This window comes from Silurus meridionalis, chromosome 24, assembly GCF_014805685.1.
Source record: "Silurus meridionalis isolate SWU-2019-XX chromosome 24, ASM1480568v1, whole genome shotgun sequence".
In the NCBI taxonomy this organism is placed as follows: Eukaryota; Metazoa; Chordata; class Actinopteri; order Siluriformes; family Siluridae; genus Silurus; species Silurus meridionalis.
In genome coordinates, this window is record NC_060907.1 from 14,704,429 (window position 1) to 14,723,355 (window position 18,927).

The 18,927-nt window shown below is 37.1% G+C and overlaps 1 protein-coding gene across 2 annotated transcripts in view; it reads left to right on the forward strand.

Moving 5' to 3' along the window:
* Positions 1–9,445: 9,445 nt before the first annotated feature.
* LOC124378673 (prolactin receptor-like) overlaps positions 9,446–18,927 on the forward strand; it is a 41,863-nt gene continuing 32,381 nt past the window's right edge. For both annotated transcript variants that reach the window (XM_046838426.1, XM_046838427.1), the window contains exon 1: positions 9,446–9,749. The gene's annotated coding sequence lies outside the window, so the exon portion shown is untranslated. The remainder of the gene's footprint in view (positions 9,750–18,927) is intronic.

Sequence of the window (18,927 nt, forward strand, 5' to 3'; positions counted from 1 at the left end):
CCTACATCCTGCTGAAGATCCAGGGCTACATAGGCTTGGTTGGTGCTCAAGGAGGTATATGTCAGGCCTTGGTAGATTGAATAGTGTGCAGACTTTGAATGATCAAAACTAGATTGAATTGTAGGCTATTATGCTATACAAATATTATGGGCTGCATTTATCAAAATTCAGAAAACTCTTCTCGACCACCGTAAAACTCTTTTCTGATATCCTTCTACTTTTCCTTCTACTTTTCCAAATATCCTTCAAATTTACATAGAAAACAAACTAATGGAAGCTTTTTACTGTATTTTTTTGCCAGTTGCAATTGTAGTTATTACATTTTCACAAAAGAGATCACAGTCTTATTTATTTATAACAAAAAACATGACAATTCAATATTTTTAGACCTGATTTAAAAATATTAAGGGGTAGATTTAAAATGCCCCCCATGACCCTTCCTCTATTTTTTTTTTGACCCCACATTATACGCTGAATGGATGACCATAAATTCACCTATTTTATTTGTCTAAACATTTACTGTAATGTGTTGTGACTGGAACTGCTGCTGAATAATAATTTTCTTGTAAATGTGAATCAACATTATTTCCAATTCTACCTCAGGGAAATGTTTTTTTGGCAGTTTAGTAGCCATTTTGCTTGGTGATTTCGACATATTTATGCATCACCAAACACCAATCAGCTGGCATGCAATGGTCTGCTAATAAATAAATGCTATTTATTTACGTTAGATTGGTACATTCTAATACTTAAATAAATAGCAATATACAAAGTTTAAGGCATGAAAAAATCTCCCCATCCTGGAGGTTGGCCAGCTCCCGTCACATTCCACCTCATGAAGATTATGGACCTTTGAAGAAGTAGATGCCGAACTTGCAAACATCCCAAACCATCTAGAGATGCACCAGTGCCAATTGGATCCCACTACATGTGTGGTTTTGATGTTGGTAAGTTTTGACACTCCTCCTGGAGTGTTTAAAGGCTCTGGCATGGAGAAGCTGATGCTGGATCTGTGATGATTACAAATGTTGAGCTCAGTAGCTCCTAGTTTTGTAACCATAAAGACTGTATAAGACTGTAGAAAGATCATTGCTTATAATCTTATACTCCAGTACTCATGTTAGTTCGCACTCTCCAGTGTTCTGTATTGTTGAAAGATTTATGATCAAACTCTTGATGTCACCCAAATGAGGATGGGTTCCCCTTTTGAGTCTGGTTCCTCTCAAGGTTTCTTCCTTATTACATCTAAGGGAGTTTTTCCTTGCCACAGTTGCCACAGCTGCTCATCAGGGACAAATGCACACAGTTCACCTTGACTGTTGATTTCTGTAAAGCTGCTTTGAGACAATGTCTGTTGTGAAAAGCGCTATAGAAATAAACTTGACTCAAAAAATATGCTATTTTAAAGCATTAGTATGGTTTAGATGAAGTGGCATTGAGTTTAACAAACTCCTTTCATTTAATTAGCCAAAAATACTGAAACAGCTCGTTTTGTTCTCTTGTTTGAAGAGGTTTATAGGAGAATCTTACTGCATCTGTGCAATCACATCTTCTCCACCTTTCTGCAAAATGCTGAAACAAAAAGACACAAAACAACTAACCATCCAACATATTAGTATCTATCTGTTTGTTAAATAGAATAAAGTTAAACATCATGCCATTATAGAAAGAATTCCTTATATTCAAAATATTTGCAAAACACGAGAGTTAGTGGGTATGATGAACAAATGAGGAGGCATCTGAAGGCAAGTGTTGCTTGAGTCAGACCTTGTGACTATTGTGGTTTATAGAAAGTATTGATCACTACTGTTACTGAAATGACATAAAGCAATGAATTCTGCAGAGAGGTGAAGATTACATTTAGGAAGATCCTTTCCAAGAAAAGAAATCTAATCAAGAAGTCAGGACAAATATACACAATTAAAGGTGTGTGTACTCACATTAAACAAACTTACATTGTAAACTTTCCTAGTGACTATTGTAACACAACTCATTTAATTTGCCAATCCATTTTCTATTATTTTACTCTTAATCTTTAATGGTGACTGGCACCAGCATATACTCAAACACCTAACCTTCACCGTTCATGCCTCATATTCAATAAGGCTTGCTGGGTTGCACCCCGAGTCCACCAAAGGCTTGATGTATACTCCCTTGTATACTCACTGGCATGAGGTGCATTCCTGCGTGATCAAGATGAGCGTAGACTAGCTAGCTTGGTCTTACTGTTCAAAAGTTATGACTGTAAACATACTTCCAAATGAGGCCTAATTTTTGCCCCAAAATATAGTGTAGAATTACTATAGAATTGATAGCACTTGGCTTCAATTTGGTCCCAATGTTCTTTAGACCGTCCCCATTTAATGCCAAAAGTTCTTCTTCAAGGACTGCCTTAAACAACCTAACATGCAGAAGAATTAGAAAATTTCTGACAATGATTGAATGCATATGTATCTTTTAGTGCTTGGCCTCATAATAATTGTAGTAAGTCTCAACAGTTCAAGACCAAGTTCAAGGCCAAACACTCCAAACTCTCAGAAACAAGGAAAACATGATAAGGGTCATACACAGAATATCAGTCAGCGCAAAGCTTTGGACAGTGAACTTAACCAACTATGAAGCTTCAAGTTATGAGTGTTTCAGGGTATATTGATATATGGGAAATCACAGTAATTAATGATTGTCAGGGTATAATTCGAGTTAAGGGGCCCTCTGGTGGCATGGTGGTGAATTGTTCATGACAAATACAACAGAACACTGGATGTTTTGGAGGTTCCCTATAAAAATTGTACACCTGGGTCTAAAATATCTTCAGCTAGGACCCAGAATCTTCTCTGCCTCAAACCCTCTCAGAGTCTATGTGGTTTCATATGGTGTTCCCCATTATTGAGCTGATTCTCCAACTCCTGCTTGACTCTCCTGAGGTCAGATGCATGTATACCTACTGCATGCCGTTCTCCCTCATAAAGAGAGGTATGCAAGCTATCACGGGATCTGAAGAACCGGATGTACACTTTGCTGTACATTGATGTACACGTTGCAGTTCCCTATTTCCCCCATCATGGTTGTATTTAGCTTGGATTAGCTTCCTAGAGAAGAAAGCATTGAGACAAAATGCCTTCCCAATTTATTCTCTGATGCATTAATGAGACTTCAATGATGAAAGGTGATAAGGGGTCATAAAGGGTGGGGACTGAGATGTATTGATAGTGAATTGATTGTGATGTGGTTATGAATACCATATTCCTTTCTACCCATTTACGTTCAATGGACCCTATTACCTATTGAACGTAAACGGGTAGAAAGGAATATGGTATATGGAATATGGTATGGTATTCTTTTTCATCCCAAGCACCAAAACTGTGGAATTCTCTCTTTGTTGAGATTCGACAGGCTGAATGTTTTAGTCTTTTTAATTCTGCTCTTAAAACATATATTTTTAGGATATCTTTCAGGTGATTTTTTATTTTTGTGATGTATCTGTGATGTTTATTTTATTTACTTATTTACTTATTTTGTTATAATAATAATAATAATAATAATAATAATAATAATAATAATAATAATTATTATTATTATTATTATTATTTTATTTTATTTTATTTTATTTTATTTTTTCCTCTTCTTCTTCTTCTTCTTTTATTATTATTATTATTATTATTATTATTATTATTATTATTATTATTATTATTATTTTGTTCCCGATTTTATGCATGGAAAGCGCTTTGAGATGTAACTTTATAACTATTATATAAAGTAAATATTATTATTATTATTATTATTAATATAATTATTATTTTTTTTTTTTTTTTTTATTATTATTACCTTTGATGCGAATCTTTACAAACTAAGTCTCAGTGCCTTTTCCTGTTTTTGGATCATGGCCACTAAAGAGTGATGGCTCACCAAACTGAGTTGTGTGGTATAAGAAGTGAATAGGTGGTCTTTGAATGTGTGGGTTAGGAAATTATAGTTGAGGCTGTGAAAATCCAATTTTTTGTTGATCATGTGATCATAACAGCCTTACATTTCTGTTTTTGGCTGACAGAAGTGAAACCCAATATAGTCTTCTGCTCTTGTGTCCTAATTGTTTAATGTGTTTGAAGGTTTAATGTTTGATGCTTTTTGAGATTTTTCTGTAGTTGAGTTAGTATTAGAGATAGTATTCCTATCGAACCATTCTACTAATTCTTCTCTCTCTCACCAGGAACGCAGGTCCAACTGCAAATATGCTTACCAGTGGATTATTTCTTTTATTTCCATTCTTCTCTAATTAACAAGGCATGTCCTGCCAAAGCTGCTACTCATTTTCTTTTGTTTTTGTGAGCCATTCTTTGCCGACTACAGTAAAAATTCAAGGAGGTCAATGACAGTAAAACCAGCCCACCTGGCCAAAGTAACTGAGAGTTATATTTTATCTCTCTGCTGTTGTTTAATGTGAACATTAATAGTGTCTTTGCACTTAACCACTGCACTGGTGCCCCATAAGTGGCTGATAGCATCATGAATGTGCACGTGTGTGGGAATTCCTACTAAAATGACTGAATGTGTATCCATATCTCATCTTTATTCATTTCTCACTCTTAAAATCTATCTTCCGAATCACATGCAATCACTAAATAACACCACATATAAATCAGGAAATCTCAATGCAAAATATAGGAAACCTGATAATTAATTACACTATGACAAAACCCAAAACCCAATTCACATTTACTCACGTATTACATAACCTGAACTGAGCACAATGCTCTTGTCCAAGCATGTTTGTCAGGAAAGACAAGATATGACATGTTCGGATTTGTTATTGACTTCCTACAATATTTACAGTGCACACTCATGTGATACTAATTATTTGAAAAGTCTTGAAAAGTTCAAAAAGGTTTCTGACAGACACTATATGTGAAGTAAAAAAAAACAATGCAGCCTAGAATCCAAGGAAATGAGATAAGACCGGTTGATAAGTACGGGTGAGCATTCTGTGCCTACTCTATCCAGGATAGACTTTGGTGAATGGTTTTATCACTGATCGCCCACATTGACTTCAGCACAATTTGAGCATGTTTTGACAAACGTAAGTCTACGCTACAACTAAGGGTAGGTTTCTCCTCCATTTTGTATTTTTTCACTAACTTGTTTATATATATATTCTATTTTTATTTACATGTACATTCTTTAGTATTGGACAGTCATAAAAAGCATTTTACTGCACTGTCGTACTCTGTATGAATGTGTATATAACAAATAAAATTTGATTTGATTTGATTTGGTCTTTTGGATGCTTGAGGGTACTGAGCGCAGATATGTCTCTATCTGATTCCCATCTACATTTCATATTTAAATTCAGGCCTCTTTGAATGAATAACATTTCTGAGGTAACATATGTGACCAAAAATGCCAAGTGATATCATTGCCACACAACAAAAGTTACATAAAAGATAAACTGATTACTGATTAACCGTTTACCTTCTACCTAATCAAAGCAACAGAACAAAAGTCAGTAATAAAATCTGTTAGCAGTGAGATCCATGTGTGGTCTTAACACCTGTGGCATTTTCTATAACTAAAAGCACCGAATAGCAAAAGCAGAAAACCTGATTGTAAATGGATCCGGTCCATTACACTCAAGTGCATAACTGCTTACTGTTGAAATCTCTTGTCATTCCAGATGTATGTAAAGATAGAAAAATGTGTAATGTCTGTTTTAAAACTGTAAAATGTGTAGTGCAATAACAGGTCTATTTGAAATGCTTTGATATTTCACATACTTGAAGGGAATTAAATCTCCAAGTCAAAATGTGTTGTAAAAAAGTGTTCTTTTCTTGAGTCGGATGGTCCAATCAATAAAATGAGCATGTTTAATAAACATTGCATTGATATGGGTTTTGTGTGAAATTGTACTCATGATAATTATTGGTGGAATAGTTGTGGTGGGGGTGGTGCAATATCCCCAAGATGTCTGTGCACAGGTCTACTGAGTGTTGTGTTTGACTCTGTGTGTGTGTGTGTGTGTGTGTGTGTGTGTGTGTGTGTGTGTGTGTGTGTGTGTGTGTGTGTGTGTGTGTATCTGTATCTGTGTGTGAGTTTGACCGGTCAGTTTCAGCTCTTATTAAAATGCTAGAACAAGAAGCAAAAATAAATGAATCCTTCTTTTCTTCTAATCAACAATTGATGTATGCTGGTCTGATGATTCATATGAGTGTGATCAATAAGAAGAGAAATAATTAGGAAGAAATAACGTTCCATCTGTTTCTGCTCTAGTCTCTGTCAAAGTGCTCTTTTTCTTCTGCAGATTTTTCAATTTTCAGAGATCTGTAAACTCTAAAGTGTGGAATTTCAAAATAACTTCATCTCACCATGTAGACACGACTAGGATTTATAGGAACAAAAAAGAAAAACAAATGACCAGCTGTTAACTAGAGGACTGTTTTTTCTACTTGATCATTTAATTATTTTTTTTGTGAAAAGCCATCTAATTTTTTTCGTTTGGAATTATGCTTTTGGAACAATCAAATTAACCACACATGATTCACCTCATCAGCTACACACTAATTACATAATGAATTTAATCCGTTTTGTGGGCTGTATGGTATGACTAAACTGATCTAAAACAGAACAAATGTGTGAGTCTGAGTAACCATGAATCAAATAAATATGCCTATATTGTATAAAATAAATTGTACAACAAATAAATTGTAGTTCAAATAAATTGTACAATTTGTTATACAAAAAAGTATTTATTTTATGACTTATGACATTTCCAAAGAATTTTGAAGATAAATTTTATTATCTATTATTATTAGAGGGACAGCACATGTAGGGCGTTTTGGGGACAAAGTGAGAGAGGCCCAATTGAGATGGTTTGGACATGGAGGGACATGGGGTAAATCTGTAGGAGAACGCTGAGGATGGAGCCACCAGGAAGGAGGAAACAAGGAAGGCCAAAGAGGTGGTTTACGGATGCGGTGAAGGAAGACATGCAGGTAGTTGGTTTGAAAAAAGCAAATGTAGAGGACAGAGTATTATGGAGACGGATGATCCGCTGTGGTGACCCCTAATGTTTATATATACTCACCGGCCACTTTATTACGTACACCTTACCAGTCCTGGGTTGGACCCCCTTTTGCCTTCAGAACTGCCTTAATCCTTCGTGGCATAGATTCAACAAGGTACTGGAAACATTCCTCAGAGATTTTGGTCCATTTTAACATGATAGCATCACGCAGTTGCTGCAGATTTGTCTTCTGCACATCCATGATGCGAATCTCCCATTCCGCCACATCCCAAAGGTGCTCTATTAGATTGAGATCTGGTGACTGTGGAGGCCATTTGAGTACAGTGAACTCATTGTCATGTTCCAGAAACCAGTCTGAGATGATTTGCGCTTTATGACATGGCGCGTTATCCTGCTGAAAGTAGCCATCAGAAGATGGGTACACTGAGGTCATAAAGGGATGGACATGGTCAGCAACAATACTCAGGTAGGCTGTGGCGTTGACACGATTCTCAATTGGTACTAATGGGCCCAAAGTGTGCCAAGAAAATATCCCCCACACCATTACACCACCACCACCAGCCTGAACCGTTGATACAAGGCAGGATGGATCCATGCTTTCATGTTGTTGACGCCAAATTCTGACCCTACCATCTGAATGTCGCAGCAGAAATCGAAACTCATCAGACCAGGCAACGCTTTTTCAACCTTCTATTGTCCAATTTTGGTGAGCCTGTGCGAATTGTAGCCTCAGTTTTCTGTTCTTAGCCGTCAGGAGTGGCACCCGGTGTGGTCTTCTGCTGCTGTAGCCCATCCGCCTCAAGGTTCGATGTGTTGTGCGTTCAGAGATGCTCTTCTGCATACCTCAGTTGTAACGAGTTGTTATTTGAGTTACTGTTGCCTTTCTATCCGCTCGAACCAGTCTGGCCATTCTCCTCTGACCTCTGGCATCAACAAGGCATTTGCGCCCACAGAACTGCCGCTTACTAGATATTTTCTCCCTTTCGGACCATTCTCTATAAACCCTAGAGATGGTTGTGCGTGAAAATCCCAGTAGATCAGCAGTTTCTCAAATAGAGTTGCTTTGAGTTGCTGCCATGAGTTGCTGCCATGTGATTGGCTGATTAGAAATTTGCGTTAACAAGCAGTTGGACAGGTGTACCTAATAAAGTGGCTATACTATAGTATAGTATAAAATGATATAGTATACTGTAGTTCGGAATGGTATAGTGTGCTATAGTGTAGTATAGTATAGTATAAACTTATATAGTATAGTATAGTAGTATAGTATAGTATAAACTTATATAGTATAGCATACTAAAGAATTGCATAGTATAGTATAGTATAGTATAAACTTATATAGTATAGCATACTAAAGAATTGCATAGTATAGTATAGTATAGTATAGTATAGTATAGTATAAACTTATAAAGTATAGTATAGTATAGTATAGTATAAAATTATATACTGTAGTATAGTTCAGAATGGTGTAGTGTAGTGTAGTGTAGTGTAGTATAGTATAGTATAAAATTATATACTGTAGTATAGTTCAGAATGGTGTAGTGTAGTGTAGTGTAGTATAGTATAGTATAGAATAAAATTATATAGTATAGTTCAGAATGGTATAGTATAGTATAATATAGTATAGTATAAAATTATATAGTATAGTTCAGAATGGTATAGTGTAGTATGGTATGGTATGGTATAGTATATTATATTATATTATATTATATTATATTATAGTATAGTATAGTATAGTATAGTAAAGCATAGTAAAGTAAAGTATAGTATAGTATAGTATAAAATTTTATAGTATAGTTCAGAATGGTATAGTGTAGTGTAGTATGGTATGGTATAATGTAGTATATTATATTATATTATAGTATAGTATAGTATAGTACAGTACAGTATAGTATAGTAAAGTAAAGTATAGTATAGTATAGTATAATATAGTATAAAATTATATAGTATAGTTCAGAATGGTATAGTGTAGTGTAGTATGGTATAGTATAGTATAGTATGGAATAAAATTATATAGTATAGTTCAGAATGGTATAGTGTAGTGTAGTGTAGTATAGTATAGTATAGTATAGTATAGTATAGAATAAAATTATATAGTATAGTTCAGAATGGTCTAGTGTAGTGTAGTGTAGTGTAGTGTAGTATAGTATAGTATAGTGTGTTATAGTATAGTATGGTATAGTGTGGTGTAGAATAGCATAGAATAAAATAATAGAGTAGTATATTATTGTATGGTGTAGTGTACTTACAGCCTGGTTGTCGCGCATCAAATGTCACTCCAAAATAGACCCCTTCTACCTACAGAAGTGCACTACACACTCTATAAACGCTTGGCCTCGCTATGTCCTACGTAGTGCGCCATTGAACCAATTAGAGAGCCGTTTGGGATGCGGCTCGAATCCGCTTTAATACGCGTGCGGGCGGAAAGACGTGCAGTCAGCTGGAGAGAGAGAATCGCCTTCACACCGAGCGAGCGATGTGGCGGAGGCTCAGCGGAGCACAGCGCTAATCAACTCAGCCTTTTAAGAAACGGAGACGCTGCTGAATATGCCGACACTGTCCCTGTCCTTTAAATAGATTAGAGTTCAGCGGCAGTCAGTAGGTAACATATGAGGAAGGTTTTATTTGCCTGTAGGTCTTGACATGACCGAGGAGCGTTTATTTGGATATATTAGGAGGTGCAGTGGTTTTCGGATAAGGTGAATAAAGCTCCTGGAGGCGCTCATTCTGACAGGTAAGGACCAGAAGTTGCTGTGTTTGTTGCACCGCGCTTCATTCATCAATGCATATTTGCGATTTGAAAGCAGAATTGTTTGTTTGTTTATTTATGTGCTTGCAAAACTTTTTTTTGTAACTATTAATGAAACGCTGCTGGGTGGTATTCTGTGTTCTGGCAACCTTTAACATCTGTTTGTCTCCAGTTTAATCCCCATGTCTGTCTCTGAGTCACATTCTGACCTGGCAGGACATTTACCATGGACAGTTTGTCTTATATAATATCCTGTACCAATGTCCACTGCTGATGTGGACATGTCTTTGGGTATGTGCATGAATTCCCTGTTCCACATCAAAATCTACTTGTTCAAGGACTGAAGCACTGATCTCTGGTTTTCTTCCTAACCCTGAATTACTGTACACCTGTCACACCGTACTTACCTTGTTGCCAAGGTGGGGTCCTTAATATCTAATCTTTCACCTGTATATAAATCATTTGAACATAATTACATTACAGAAAAATCAGACCCCAGAAGGTAAGTCCTAACAGGCTATGGGATGCACTACAAGTGGTCGAATTGAGCTGAGGCTGATATTTGTGCACTGTATTACCAGAAATTTCTAGATTTGGAGGCTCAGTATGAAAAAGCATAAAAATAGCGTGTGTCTGAGTGTGTTCGTTAAAGCCAAAAACAAAAAAAACAAACTCTGCATCCGATTGTTCACCCCAAAGTAGTCTGTCATTCTCAAGATAATGTTATCAGGCTGGAAATCTGGTGCGAGCGTTACAATCAAATCGACTGTAGAAACTCGACACAGCACACAGTTTTCATTTGTGTCTGAAATACACTATATGAACAAAAGTATTAGGACACCCACATTTCACAGGAATGTGATTTTTCTCCAAATGGTTACCACAAAGCCGGACGCAATTGTATAAAATGCGGAAGTGGTTGCATTGTATTTTCCCTTCACTTGAACTAGGAGACTTGAACCTGATTCAACATGACGATGCCCCTGTGCTGACCCCAACTGAGCTCTATGAATATATGGTTTTCTGGTGTAGTGGAATTGTTGTTTTATATTTAATCTTTTGCGTTTGAATATATCCAAAAAAGTGCTGATGGTTGATTTACCATTTAGGTCACACCTTCTGCTAATACGCCAGAACCACTAGTATAACTGTAATCACACCCACAGTGTAAACGTGAAAAATAAAAACAGGTTTCTGATTTTATTGCCTCCCAAAAAAACCCTTTAAAACTATTATATTAACTGGAATTAAAAAAAAGGGTTTATTCGATTATGACTGTATTTGAAACCCTTTTCTATTAGGAATCCTGTTGTAAGGAACTATATTGTTGTTATACTATGTTTTTTTTCTGTGAGCCACACCGGTTAGGCATTGCCACACCGCTTCACTTATAATCTTATACTCCAGTAATCATGTTAGTTCTCACTCTCCAGTGTTCTTTATTGTTGAAAGATTTATGATCAAACTCTTGATGTCACCCAAATGAGGATGGGTTCCCTTTTTGAATCTGGTTCCTCTCAAGGTTTCTTCCTCATAACATCTAAGGGAGTTTTTCCTTGCCACAGTCGCCACGGCTGCTCATCAGGGACAAATTCACACCATTCACCATCACTGTTGATTTGTGTAAAGCTGCTTTGAGACAATGTCTGTTGTGAAAGCGCTATACAAATAAACTTGACTTGACTTGACTTGACCGCTTATTATCAGTCTGTTTATTTGATTTGGCACAGGTTGTACTCTGGATGCCCTTTCTGACGCAACATTTTAAAAAGGCTCGGAGTTGGCAGTAAGACTGCACTGCGTGTTCAACCCTCAAGTGATTGGGTTGGTTCCCTGCTTGGCACGGAGGTTATAGCATGGGATGTGAATCTGCTATTCCACCAGAGAACCATAGTAGGGCACTATATACAACCCCAATTCCAAAAAAAGTCAAGACACTGTGTAAAGTGTAAATAAAAACAAAATGCAATGATTTGCAAATCTCGTAAATAGAATAGCCTTTATTTGTCACATATACATTAGAGCACAGTGAAATTTTGTTCTTCGCATATCCCAGCTTGCTCAGAAGCTGGGGTCAGAGCGCAGGGTCAGCCATGATATGGTGCCCCTGGAGCACAGAGGGTCAAGGGCCTTGCTCAAGGGCCCAAGAGTGGCAGCTTAGTGATACCGGGGCTTGAACCCCCGACCTTCTGATTAGTAACCCGGCGCCTTAACCACAGGATCTACCACTCCCCCAAATGGTATAAGACCATATGTTATTCACAATAGAACATGGAAAACATCAAATGTTTAAATTGAGGAAATGTACAATTTTAAGGAAAAAAAATAAGGTCAACAATTTTTTTATGAATTAAAAATTAAATAAAAGAGATATTTAACCGTTAAAGAAACATTATGCAACTTATTAGTTTAATTGACAACAGGTCAGTAAGATGATTGGGTTTAAAAATTGTGAAACAATTTCAGAATAATAAAATAAAATTGATTGATCTTCGGGCCCTCAGGCGGCCCTGCATTTAAAACAGTCATGATTCTGTAATGGAATGATTGCCTGGGATCATTAACACCTCCAGAAATCATTGTCTGTGAACAGAGTTTACCATGTCCTCCATAAATGCAGGTCAAATCTCTGTCATGCAAAGAAGAAGGCATGCGTGAACATGATGCAAAAAAGCAGACATCCTCTCTGGGCCAAAACTCATTTCTCAGTTCTGGGGTCAGACGAATCAAAATTGTATTTCTTTTTGGAAACCATGGACACCATGTACGCCGGACTAAAGAGGAGAAGGACCATCTGGCTTGTTATCAGTGCTCAGTTCAAAGCTTGGACATTAAGAGAGGCTCTTTTAATGCTGAACGGTATATACAGGTTTTAATGCAGAAAATGCTAACTGCATACTGCATCTATTATAATAGTATGAGTTTGTAGTAGAAGAGTCCAGGTGCTGAACTGGTATGTCTGCAGTCTAGCCCTTTCTCCATTTGAAAACACTTGGCACATCATGAAACAAAAAACACAACAAAGAACACCCAGACCTGTTGAGCAACTAGAATCCTGTATCAGACACATATGGGACAACATTCCTCTCCCAAATTTTCAGCAACTCTTTTCCTCATTTTCCAGATGTATATGGACAGAAGACGTGATGCTACATGGCCCTGTCCTAACTTTTTGGAGAGCTGTTGCAGCCATCAAGTTTCAAATGACCTTTTCCTTAAAATGGTATATATTCAGTTTAGTTTAAGCATTTGATATGTGTTTTGTTTTAATGTAAATGGAATATGGATTGATAAGATTTGCAAATCATTACAATGATTTTATTTAAATTTTGCACTTTGTCCCAACCTTTTAGGAATTGGATTCGTACAACCATGAAATTTTCTAGATATTCTGTGGATGTTTGAGATTGGTCATCCAGCCCTATGTATCTGCCATAGAAACCTAAAAAAAACAATGTTATGTAATACTCATTTACCACATCACTGCTTGATTCTAGAACAAGTAAGGCTTTATGGGTAAGGATTATTTAGATTTATCTAGAAGTGATCGCAATTGCATATTAGGAAATCACCTTCATGATTTTCCCCAACATTCTGTTTGTTATGCAGGAAAGACACTTGACATGTGCAAGAACATAAACTACAGGATCTAATATCAACCTGAGGATTTTGTTCACAGGAACTGTGTAAAGCCTCTGGTTTTATTAGCTGCTGAATAAAAAAAAAATGAGCTTGGGTTACTGTCTGTGTGGCGTTTTATGTGTACTTACCATTTTTAATTGGCAGGTTCTCTGGTTTCCTCCCACCATCCAAAAAATATGCCAGGAGGCAAATTTTCGACGCCAGTTTATCTGCAGATGTGAGTGAGCGTGTGCGAGTGTGTGCATTCTTTGGAATAATGATTGGCTTTTGATCCACTACAGCACAGCGTTCAGCGATTTAAGGTTATAAGAGAACATAATAAGAGAACAACATAAATCTATCATAAAAGATGTATGATGCCAAGCCGAATAGCACAAACACCAGTAACATAGTAAATATTATATTGTATCTTGGGCGTGATATACACTACATGAGCAAAAGTCTTTGGACACCTGAGCCTATTTGCTGTTATAATTCCCTTCACTTTTCTGGAAAAGATGTTCCACTGGATTTTGGAGTGTGCTTTTGGGGATTTGTGCTTATTTAGGTTCTAGTAAAGTCAGGTATTGATGTAGGTAAAGTGAGGAGACCTGGAGTACAGTCAGCAATCCAATTCATCCCAAATTGTTCAATAGAGTTGAGGTCAGTTGAGGCTTTATATCAGATTTTCCATTCTAACTCATGTAAAGCATATCTTCAGGTGCTTCAGGAGCTGGTTTTGTGTACAGGAGCATTGTCATGCTAGAACAGGTCTGGGTCTCCTAGTTCAAATTGAATTACATGGGGAAGAATCACATATGGCTGGAAAAGTCAGATCTAATGTTTTGTCCATCAGAATTTCATGTCTAACACGTTGATATTTTAAGTCTATTAGACGAATTCATGTTTCTGTTAGCATAAGCTATTAATGAAGTTAATTCCATGCTGTACTTTTAGTACTTGTTTAGAAACGGTTACTCTGAAAATAGCTGCTTTGTGCTCATTTAGAATAGGGAGCAAAAGGCAGATGCAGGCGGATGAACTGTGCCGCATGTGTTCGTGAGCCTTAAGGGTTGTTGCTCTTTGCATGTCCTCCAGATAAATGAGCTGTCAAGGCAGAAGTGTAAGAAGTCAGTTGACAGAAGGCAGCAATGATCAGACCAGAGTTATCTTTTGATTAACAGACTATATGACGTTGCTTAGGGTTTAACCGATCTAATTGTGGCAGCCAAATGAAAAGCACATCATGAGCTGATTTTTTTCATATAGCAGGTGTTTACAAACAGGCAAAACAAACTAATACATGATGTTCACAGAATGTAAACCATTAGTGTTTGTCGATTCAATAAATAAATAGAACAATAAAAAAAATAGTCAGTGGCGCTACATATAAACCTATGAATCACAATTGTGGTCACGCTATAATCATCTTAATGACGTTTTAGATTGAAAAAAGCAAAAACTTTTTTTCTGAATGAATTAGCAGGTATCAAATAAACTGCTGTACATACCGTCCTATAATTTACCTTTGGATTGTAACCTTTATACTTTCTCAGCCCTGCCAGTTTGTACCAATTTCGCTAAATTGATACTTTTTCAAAAAGTAGAATGAAAGTTAAAAAGTTGAATAAAAAAAAGAATTTGACAATCAGATTTCGTAGGTTTGGAATATTTAATTGCAAACACATTGTGCTTTTTGTCCTATGAATCATGGCCTTTAAATAAAAAAAAAAAAAAAGATTTTCCACAATGGACCTACTTTAATTAACCAGAAAGCCATTTTTAGCTGGGAGCTGAGACTCCCATGCTGTCAGGGTGGAAGAGATGTTGTTACTCTCTCTCCCCTGGCATTCAGGGCAACATGAGTGAATCGTATGATGTCTGTGAGCTCATTCATTTAGAATATGCAGTATTGTCCCAGTGTGTTACTCCACCCTGGGATGTCGCATGAGCAGCAACTTGAAAGTCTGACATCAGGTGTCTCAGGGGAAACACATGCCAGCCCTACCCTCCTCACATGGTAGATGTTATGTGATAAGGGTTAACCAGTAGGTGAGCACTTTGATGAAAATGATTCCAAAAATGATATAAAATTACTTAAACCAGTGCTTCGTAATAAATGAAATCATTTTAGTAATAATTTCTGTAATAATTTCTTTTTTTTTTTTTACTGTAGCCAGCATTGTTTTTCATTTCTTTCTATCTTTTTTTTCCCCCAAATATTCCAAATGTCTTTAGTTCTTCAGTTCTTTGCTACAGCAGTTTGCATCTCACAGGCCTGTTTAACTTCTTGCATAGAAAATATTCAAACTCTAAAGCTTTTAAACTAGAGCTGGATCAATTTACTCTCATGCCTTAACTTTCTTTTTAAAAATCAGACCCTGTGAACTAAATGAATTTGGTCCTGCTCAAGGAAGGAAAAACACATCAGGGTTTAGTTCAAACTGGCTTGAGATACACTGATCCGGCATAACATTTTGACATTATGGGCACCCTGACTGTTCTGTTACCCCTTTCTATCAGAACCAGCATTAACTTAACAGCAATTTGAGCTGCAGAAGTGTTGGACTGGACCACATGGGCCAGCCTTCGCCCCCACACCTGCATCAATCAGCCTTGGCCACCCGTGACCCTACCGGTTTCATCAACGTTCCTTCCTTGGACCACTTTTGATTTATACTGACCACTGCAGACTTTTACTCTAGTACATGCTTTGTGTAATTTGTCCACCACTGCTTTTAACACATCAATTTTGAGAACACAATGTTCGCTTGCTGCCTAATCTCTCTTACTCACTAACAGGTGCCATGATGAAGAGATAATCAGTGTTATTTACTTCACCTGTCGGTGGTCATAATGATATGCCTGTTCGGCATATGTGAAAGTTATGGGCAAAATTGGAACTTGATTAGCAGTGTTGATACTAGTAATGTGGGTCGGTTTATTGTCTGCTTGTGTTGTGTTTAACATTTGGCTGACTGATGAAACAATGCAACCACTTTTCTTCCCCCCCTGCTTGTAGAGTTTAGTCTATAAGCAGGATATTGGATTTTCAAATGGTCAGATACCTCAGCTTGTAAAACCTGGCATCAATTTCTGCTCCACACTTATCTAAGGAAACACACCAATACCAATGGGTTGGTTCAAAGCTGTATTGCCTGTTTACACATGATTGTACAACCAGTTATATCAGCAACCACAGCATTATATTTGCGCTTTTGTTTACAATGACGGGTGCATTTTAGGGCAGAGGTGAAGAATCTCACAAATCTGGTGACATGATAATGATCTAGGCTTAAATTTGAACACAAATATAAGAACTCTGTGTAAAATCCTTTCCAGGAAGAGATTTTAGAAAAGCTTTAACTTATTGTCAAATCTCAAGCCAAACGTTTTATTAAGAACGCTTTGGAACAGGTTTGGCTTCTTTAATGAATGAAAAGTACCTGACTTTACTAAAGACATTGTGACTGAATGAGCATAAATCTCCAAGTACACTCCAAAATCTAGTGGAACATCTTCCCAGAAGAGTGGAGCTTATAATAATATAAAATGGCTGTAAAGGTCAGGGGGCTTAATTGTTTTGTCCATACAGTGTACCTGACAATACATTGAAGCGCAAGGCAAAATTTAAATGGCAACATTTATACAAATTATTTTGTTAATAATTTTAACAAAAACAAAGGTTTTGTTTTCTGATCATTTTTTGTCTACAGCCAACAGAAAGAAATATGAGGTCCAGAAAATGCAAAAGTGGCTTACCACTTTCTCTTTCAGAGGAGAAGAATTAAGACCAGTCAGCAATAAAATTTTAATGAACCGGCTATACACTGTATGCTACATATCTTATAGCTTGTCTGTGGGAACTGTAAAACACTACTGTTAAGATAAAGCACAAATCAGCAATCAAGGATTTATAAAATACAAACATTTTTTAGAAAGGGAGCAGTTGTACATTCAACCTGTATCTCAAGAACATTGAAAAAAATAAATGAAAATAATTAAATAATTTGTGTTTAATTTGAGAAAAGGGAGAAACCTGACTCCTTTCCAGGTAATCCAGGTGATATACAATAGACTTAATGTTAAACCGAATGAAGGATGCATTCAACCATGCATACAGAGTTAATTCCCATATCATCGGACTGGGTGGGCCAGCAGAACCAGCTAACTCTGCAGAATCACATGTTCACTGACCCCAGCTAACTGTACATAAAGACAAGCATGCAAGATGACTAAACCGATTAAGATGTTGAACAACTGGACAACTGCCAAGGGAGATTAGATCACACATGCCAAGATGCAGGGACCATAAGATACAATTAGTTCCTATGGTTCCTAACCTTTTTGCCAACTTTCTGCTTGGTCTGTGTGGCACGTCATGATATTTATCTGGTGTCCAGCCTTTCTGTAGGCCAAGGTGACGTCCACTACTCAGTGAGCTATGTTTAGACAGGGGAGCTCGACTGGTTCAACAGACTGGTTCAAATAATACCAAAGGTTATTCTTTGACATGTCAATGAATGCTCAGCAAATTATGCTATAAGTTATTCACCTTTGGGCAGAAACCCAGGGTTTGAGGTCACCCCAAAAAATGTAGTGTGAGTGTTGAGAGATCCATTTCAGTATAACATCCCCGCATGTGCTGCAAAGAGGTTGAGGAACTCCAATACATTGGTGAGATTCCATGGAGGAGTACGAGATGGTATGAAAAAGTTTTGATACTAGCTCTGTTTACAAGAAGGTAAATGTATGTATTTATGTACATTTACACACTATCAACATGCTATGATCATAATTGGTAGTGATGAGGATAAACAAGATTAAAAATAAGTTTATTAGAGAGACAGTGCATGTAGGGCGTTTTGGGGAAAAAGTGTGAGAGATTTGCAGAGGAGGGACATGGGGTGTATAAGTTGGAGAATGGTGAAGATGGAGCTGCCAGGCAGGAGGAAAAGAGGAAGGCCAAGGAGGAGGTTTATGGATGTGGTGAGGGAAGACATGCAGGTAGTTGTTTTGAAAGAGGCAGATGTAGAGGACAGGGGGGTATGGAGAGGGATGATCTGCTGTGGCGACCTCTAATGGGAGAAGCTGAAAGAAGAAGAAGACACACTATCACCTTTAGAATAGTCCCCTGCACAGCAATACAGCTACCAGCATTCCTGCCACTTCTAGAATATGTCCTGGAAGTCTTCTTTTCGAAGCGTGTCAAGCTCATCTTGCGAGTCCAGCTGGATCTCCACAATAGTGTCAAAAAGGCGACCTTTGAGCCGCATCTTTATCTTCAGGGAATACCACCTCGTATAGTGCATGTGGTCACCTGGTTCCCTTCAAAACCGCTGTGAAATTTTTAGGAGCTGCATTTAAATTGAAGCCTAATAATGTTAATATTCTGACCAATAGATCAGTCAGAAAAGAAAAACATTCACCCCAGTCAGAAAAAGCAAATAACATGAGGCCAATCTGAATAAAACTTCTGTCTCATTGGGCAGGATGGGTAATGTGTTTCATTTTTATATCTGTTAGAGTTTTTCTCAGCTGC